This window comes from Pan troglodytes, chromosome 12, assembly GCF_028858775.2.
Source record: "Pan troglodytes isolate AG18354 chromosome 12, NHGRI_mPanTro3-v2.0_pri, whole genome shotgun sequence".
Lineage (NCBI taxonomy): Eukaryota > Metazoa > Chordata > Mammalia > Primates > Hominidae > Pan > Pan troglodytes.
Window position 1 is genome coordinate 115,190,402 of NC_072410.2, and position 8,002 is coordinate 115,198,403.

Below are 8,002 nucleotides of genomic sequence, written 5' to 3' on the forward strand. Positions count from 1 at the left end.
CCCTTCCCACGGGGGAGAAGACTTCTTTGTGGAAGAATAGCCCTCCAGTGTAAAGACAGTCCACTCTGCTGCAACTGGGAAGCCCTATCTGGTATCTTTCTTATCTTTGGATGGCAATGGATTTGTGGGATGGGGAGAGAATGGCAAAAGCTGGGGTGGAAAGATGAGTAGGTGATCTGTGGGGGGACTTGTGTGCCAACGGTGATCCTGTTCATCCATGAGCCACTGAAGAGCTTACAGCAGGAGTGGTACAAATCTTGATTTTTATTTATTTAAGAAAAGCCATTGTTGGCCACGAGAAGGGTGGGCCACAGGTAGGACTGCTGGCATGAGACTTGGTCACATCAGTTTATTATTGTTTCATCATCCTGTCAAGGGATTGAAGCTCCTTCTCTTTAGCAAATGGAGGGGTGAGATTTCCAGGGGAGACATTTCCCTGCCATCACCCCTTGATCTGTTTGAAAAACCAGACAGGTGAGCTTAAAAGGAACCACCTGCATATTCTTTAAAGAAAGTTCCTCTTATATTCCTCTAGAGTAGAAGCCCAAAACTCTAGTTACTTCATGGAAATGTCTTTCCTTGTGGTTTTCCAGACAGTTTTGGCTGATGCCCAGCCTTCTGAGTGGGTAAAATAATTTTCTGGCAAGTATCCGAATGATTCAGCACATCCACTGAGTTTCTAGTCAGGAGTCTGGCCCTGTCCCTGGTGATAGAGCTTCGGTTTTTGATTCTCCCCTTTTACTGGTCAGCACCAAACTCCCCCTGGTTGACACCTTAAATGCCAGTTCAAATGCTGCCTTCTGATACTTTCTTTTCAGAATCAAGGCTCAATTCCAAACAAGTTCCTGTTTAAAGAACAGACAAGAAAGAGCATATTGAGGCAAAGAGGTTAGAACTGAGATGTGGAGAGGGGAAAGAATGAAAAATAAATAAATAAAAAGAGGAGAAAGGGAGGTGAAAGAGGCTGAGATCCGGCTACCAGCCCAGACCCCAGACTTGCATGGCTGGGCGCCCAAGGACACCGCACCTGTAGACTCCGGAGGCAAATCCAAAGTGACTCTCTCCTCAAAGCATTGTGCACCCTGGATTTTCCATTCATAAATGCTAAAGTGGCCATTGCCTAGCCTGCACCTAGGATTTCAACCTGGAAATTTTCACACCCTCTGTGCATTTCCTTGAGACCCTTCCCATCATCCACATGATCTGTAGGAGCACCACGGTCTTTCAGTTCTGCCAGCTAAGCTGCTCTTGACTTCGCCTTCATCCAGATGGACTTTTTCAGAAGGCCTCCTTGGCCTGGGCAGCCGCAGCCTCCAGCATTGCTCTTTTCTCTCTGCAGCAGGAGTGATCTTTCCAGGATGTTTATCTGTATCTGTCAGGTGGCTGTTCCGCCCCTGCTTAAAATTCTCCAGCAGGACTTCAGAGTTGCCAGGGTGAAATGCAGAGCCACTGGCTCACCCTCCCTGGTCTGATCCTGTGCATGTCTTCTAAACTTATCTCTGGCACCATGGCCATGTGAAATAGTCGTTCCAGCATTTCCTTAAGCATATCTTTTTAATCTTCTTTTGCCTCCTATTCCCTCTATTTGAAATGTCACCCACACCACTTCCCCATTAATAGCTGCATTTCTGTCTTGCTAGCTCCTACACATTTGCACATCACCTGGACATTATCGGCACCTCAAAGCCTCTCCTGGCGTTGTTCCTTCCAGAGTAAGGTGCCCCTGTCGGTTCTCCCATAAAACCATGGGTTGCACTGCATGTAGCTCTCTGGACTCTGATCATTGATTTACTTTCCTTTCTCCCTTAGTCACCTTTGAGTTCCATGTGCTGTCGGCCCATCTCAAACTCATGACACAACTGTTGACACATAGATGGTAGCCAGTGCTTGTCAACTAAAGAAGAGAATGGGAAAGAAAGAAGACAAAAGTGACCAAAGGAAAAAAAAATGTAAACTCAGTGCTGATGTTAAAAAATCAAAAGATGTTGTGCTGCCTTGAGAAGGTTTTTGCACACTTAAACATGGGTCAAATATTAGAATGTCAAAAAAGGAGAGGCACACAATGTTACCAGACCCCTTTCCTCCCTGGGCTGCGTAGGAACAGTGGTAACCTCAGTCTTCACAGAGAGAGACATCTTCCTGGAATAACCTGCATGTCAGGGCGGTATGCGGTATCCTACCCACGCCTGGGTGCTGCGTTAGCCTCCCGTTTCCTGTCTGCCCACTCACATTTGATTTGACCTCTTTCTCACCAGAAAAGCTATATTCTCTCACAACATATGTTTGTTTTTTGTTTTTTAATTCTACCCATGCTTCTAAGATGCTCGCATCTCTCTTTAACATTTGTCAAAATGGCTTCACCTCATGACTTTATTTTGCAAATTCACTTATTTAGAGGCTTGTTAAAACAGACCTGCCCTTGCAATTTAGGGATGCAGCCACCAGGTGGCAGGATGGTGCTCAAACTGCAGGGTGCAGGCTTTCCCTGAATTCCTCAGGATTCAGGTTTCCAGTCAATGCAAGAAGCCCTTCTTCCGTCCCTTCAGGATCAGCCTGCTCTCTGCAGGGCGCTTCCAGGGACAAGGCCTCATGAGGACAGCCCACTCCATAAACAGGTAAATCTTGGGAGTAGAGATACTCTGGAGCAGGTCAACAATATTTACTGTGCAAATGCCAGGGATCCAGCATTTGATAAGAGCTGCAGATAAAAAAGATGCTGAAGAGGTTCTCTTAAGAGGAAATCTCATTTTAAGAGCTCACATCACCTAAAATGTTTTCCTTTAACTCAGGTGGAATGCTGCCTTGATCAAGTGCAGCCTCCTTCCCAGCTCTGCAATGCAAGCGCACCCTGGACCCTGACTTCCCCATCCTCCTTTTATGCAATCTCAAACTGATGTGTCATCGCTCCACAGTCCCTCAAGCCCCCAAGCTTCTCCCTCCTGCCTGGCTCCTTCCCTGGCCCCCAAAGAAGGCTAACAGGAGAAACTAAACTGAAATAAAGAGGCCATGGTAGCTCTGTTTCCTAAGATGTTTTGTTCTTTTTCTACCCATAAGGGAATGATTCAAAATGTCCCTCCACCTGGGTCCAACCGGTTTGCCTGAAGTTAATTCACTCACCAGCTGTTAAGGCTGCTTCTGTCCTTGGGTGAAATTTGGCTGGCTCACCCACTCTTCGGAGCTACAACTGGGCCTGGCCTCATTAGGAGCCATGTGGCCTCTGTAGCTGGCACCGTGGCTGTCCCCCGAGTCAGCCGGGATTGCATCAGCTCCTCTGATGGCCAGAAGCAGATTTCACACTTTTTCCTCTCTCGAATGTGTGCTGTCTTCTTGCTGCGTTCTGATTTAGCTTCCTATCTCTGAGACACATATTTAGCTCTCGTCTCATTTGCAGAGGTGCTGTCATGCTTTTGAACGATGTGGTCTTACTTTTCCAGCTGTTCCATGTCCCCAAACCAACATTCTTTGGGGTTACACTTGTGGGGAATTGTCTTCCAAAATACTATTTTTCTATTTCAAGTTTTGCCTAAGCATCTCCAGCAGACATTATCAACGATGTAATTTTTGGCAAACTTAAGAGCGTGATCCTGCATAACAGATGCTTAGGAGAGCACTGACAACTCACACAAGATGATTACCATTCCACTGGCTTGACCCTCCTAGGTTGAGAGCACAAGGGGGAGGGTTTTTTTGATAGAATTGATGAGACTCAAAAAGATCTGATTTTGGTCTTTTAATGTCAGTGGATACCACTCAGGATGTGTTGAACTGGGGAGGGGAGCTGGCCTGCACTAAACACATACCACACATCCAGCACTCCGTAAGGTAGGCTCAGCTATTTTCAAGGTAACCCTGTAAGCATTCTGTTATTATGCCTTTTAAAAGATGTGAAACTGAAGATCCGAGTCTAAGAAATGTTTAGCCAATGCTGCACAGATCGTAGAGATTCAAAGCAGGCTATAATTCAAGGTCTTTCTGTATCCAAAGCTTGTGCTCCTCAAAAGCAGTACAATTCCTTTCTAAATTAACTTTGATTTCTTTTTTCTGATTATGAAAGCAAAAGTTGCTAATGTAAAAAAAAATGGAAAAATACATAAAAATGTAAACAGAGACCTCAAATCACTTTTAATTCATTAACATTTTGTTATTTTTTTTCTTTCCGTACTGGTTTTTCTAGATAACTAATTAGACAGATGAGACAGACAGACAGACAGATGGCCCATAGTATCTTTAACCATTTCTCTATTGTGGTTCTAGTTACATATGTCAAACTGACTTCTAAAAATAAATGAGCAGCAATTCATAGCAGTATATGAGTATATCTATCTCGTATCAGAAGAGGCAATAATGTAGTAACTTCTATGGCCTTGGTTTCCCTTCTAAGAGAAATTGACATCTTATTCCTTTAATTACTTTACTAACCAGATTGAACAATTTTCAATTTGGTTATTTTTCGTATTTATTTCCATATTTACTTTTCAATAAAAAGTAAATTTTTTTAATTTTCCCTATTAGAGGTTAGATATTTCTTTATTCAGAATTACAGATCTCTTTTCTCATTTTATGGCAAACACATCCATGTTTGTTTTATACAGATCTATAATTCTTTCTTCCTGGCTTTAGAAATGAAAACTAACTTTTCTTACTTTGGGAAATAATGCCTAACTAACTTCATTCAGGCTAGTCTTTGGGCTAATAGGGAATTCCTACAAGTGCCAGTCTGCAAATGAAAATGAATTCTAGCCAAGTTATTATCATTTTGACCTTTAATTGCATGTGTCCTTCTTCTCCCTCCTTTGAAGACCAAATTAAAAAACAAAGCAAAACAAAACAAAACACTTGGTTTTTGTATATCTCCTAAATCTGACAAGCAATTTTTGGCTTCCTCATAAGTTTCTGTTGCTGTTATTCTCCACAGAATTTTTAAAGATATAGCATATAAGGAAAACAATTTGTGTTTGCTTTTAGACACTGTGGTTAATTTTTAAAATTTAGACATTTAAAACTCCTTAAGTAACTGATTTTTGACATTTATTTGTGTCCCACCAGTTGCTTAGAAGATTAAAACATTCTTTGGAGAAGCTCTGTATCCTTTTAAAGATTGTTAATGATATAAAATTTAATATTTATGGTTACTAGTAATCAATCAATACATATTCTTTGAGTTAATGACTGAACTATTCTTTTTTTCCCTCTTCATCTACCCAAATCTTAACCACTTTTCTAGGCTGAGGCTAAGCCCCTTGCCCACCCCTACTAGGCTATACAGAAAGTCCTCACCCTTCTTAGAAGCCATGTTGTCCTGTTAAGTCTCCCTTGACACAAAGCAAAACTCACTCCAAATATTACTAAACTTTCCATGTGTTTATATTTTATTTTTTCAACTAGCTTCATTAAGTGTGCATCCATTCAATTCAATTTATTGAATGCTTTATTAAGCTTCACTTAAATAAGATTTTGTAAAATTATGTAACTTTTACATACTTGTAAACATACACACATGATATATTTATTCCAAAAGAGATGATAAGTGGAGGAAATGGGGAGAGTGGGTGCCCTGGTGGTGTGTTTGAGTTGACTTGCACCAGCCTGCAAGAGCCTAGGGTTAAATTTTCAGCAATTTTGTAATTTGGTTATTAAACACAGTCATTATTAAAAATCAAGTGTACTATTATAACTTCTCTGTCCAACTTTGCCTTCAGTGACATCATGTTGGTAGCTTGAAATTGAGCATGGTAGAAATATTTATAAAACAGAAATTGGCAAACACTATAAAACAAAACTTGATTTAATGCTCTGTTGATTGACTAGACTTAAGAAAGTATTGCAGAAAATGTCAGTAATGCAGATTAAATCTAATAGTGTGCTGTGCATGTAGCTACTACATTGTGTATAGCAAAAGATATTGAAGAAATATTCTTCCTGTATTTGAATACCATTATCCAATTAGACAAAAAATGTTCCTCACATCATTGAACAAAGGATGGAATTCTGATATACATAGCAATGAACCGGAAACAGACTTTGATTTACTAAATATATAATAGTTTGTATGAGAATGAGAACTAGTTTAACAATAGATCACATATTGGTCTTAATGATAACAAATTTAATGATGAAAGAGCAGAAAGGGATTCAGTTTCAATTATCAAATCATAACTGAATTGTAACTATAGGTTGGCTACAGATACTGCAGCTTGGCAAAAATCAGTGAAAGTATTCTGTAAGAATTAATTGCTTATGTAAAATTTGCAAAAAGGGTATTGTGTATTTTATTATTTGTAAATTGTGTGATATACATCCTTTATATAAGTAAAGTTTATAATGACATTATATACATGTATATATATTCTAGCAATTTTTATTTGGCGAGCTTGTTGTTAAATATTTACCTGCAAATCACTGTGTGTGTTCTTCATTGTAAAATGCAATCATAGTTGATTTTGAACAAGGGAATGTAGAGCCCTAGCTACATTATAGGCATTATCTCCCCACTCTTCCTAGAGATGTATCCTCTCCTATTACTTTATAAAATATATGTAGCTTACCTTTTGTTTTCTGGGGGGTAAGGGCATTCAGAATATCCCCATCTCTGCTCTGCCTGTAAAATACCTACACATGCTTTATCTTTTTTTAATATCAAAAAGCATACAACTAACATATGCTTCTTAAAAAGACACCAGGAAAAAACACTTAAGCTTCATAACTATCAGTGAGACCCCCAAAATAGCATCTTTCAATTTTCCCTACTGCAGTTCTCTAGCTTAGAAATTCCCATACCTCCAGTGCTGACTCTGGTAACTCTCCTCTCCACTAGAAATCCCATAGTGTAGAGTCCCATTCCAAAACAAAAGATACCTAAGGAAAAAAATAAATTTAGATTTTTAAATAAATAAATCAGGACTCATGAAAGCTACTTCTCAATTTTACATACCCATAACGTTGCCTATTTTGCCCTCAAAGGAGGATGATTATTTTGTCTTCAGGAAGATGACCCTTCTGTCTGAAGCTCTTTTGCCTGTTTGTGGTATTTAATGTTGACCCCGCTGTCTACATCTCTGGGTTAAGTCATGGAGGAAGGAAGCCCTGTGTGTGGACAAGGTGCCTGGCTCTGGTGACCTTCTCCATCATCACGTGATCTCACCTATAAACACAGCATCCCAAAGAAGATGACAAATTAAAAAAAAAAAAAAGCTTATGTGAATGACCTTCAATCAAAGTCTTCCTCAAGATCTCACTTCCTCTTCTCTACTCTCAAAACCTGAGCCCTAATTTTTTCCTCTAAACCTAAAAAGATACCCAGTTTTGATTGCGAAAATGTTTCCAACACAAGTAAAATAATTCGACTTAATGGATAGAGGATGACTACTGAAATTCATTTATCTCGATTTGGTATATTTAAATACCAAGAAAGATCAAGGAATTCATATTGGCTACATATGCGCTAATGAGATAATCAGGGTTTAATGAAAACCAACAGTTATTAGCTAATCAGTTCAGCTTGGTGACTATTGGTCTGTTATGGCAGGACAAGAATAATTAAGTGATACTTAGAGGTATGAGAAGAACGTTAGTCAGAAATTGATGTGTCTACAGAAGGCTCCAAATGGCCGACGTTTAATGGTCCTCTCTACGTTGCCATGACAACTCACTTGGTAACTCGTGTATCCTCAGTTTAGGAAAACAAGGGGCAGAGTGTTCTTAGGAAGGTGCCATCCCCTTTAAGCGGACCTATAAGCATCACAGATGAACAGAACTTTAAACATTCCGCCATGAATATTCATGAAGTAAGTTGTTTTTTGTTGCCTGCCTAGTCAGCAGTCACAAAACACATGGTGTGTGTTGGCAGCATCTTGCCTAGGTAGAGGGCTAGGGACTGAGGCAATGGCAGGAACCAGGACCTGTGAGGCTGACTGACATTTCCATCTGTAGCGAAGGCTGGTAATTAACAGGAAGGAGTATGCCTGCAGCATTGCACCATCTGCTAGGGAAACGGCTCAATAAG

The 8,002-nt window shown here is 40.1% G+C and overlaps 1 long non-coding RNA gene across 1 annotated transcript; it reads right to left on the reverse strand.

Moving 5' to 3' along the window:
• Positions 1-246: 246 nt before the first annotated feature.
• Positions 247-7,642, reverse strand: LOC107971512 (uncharacterized). Its single transcript, XR_008546170.2, has 6 exons — positions 7,548-7,642; positions 6,932-7,141; positions 6,778-6,855; positions 3,118-4,063; positions 1,663-1,894; positions 247-845 (listed from the first exon to the last, which is right to left on the reverse strand). It is a non-coding gene; the product is annotated as an uncharacterized LOC107971512 (long non-coding RNA).
• Between the last annotated feature and the right edge of the window lie 360 nt (positions 7,643-8,002).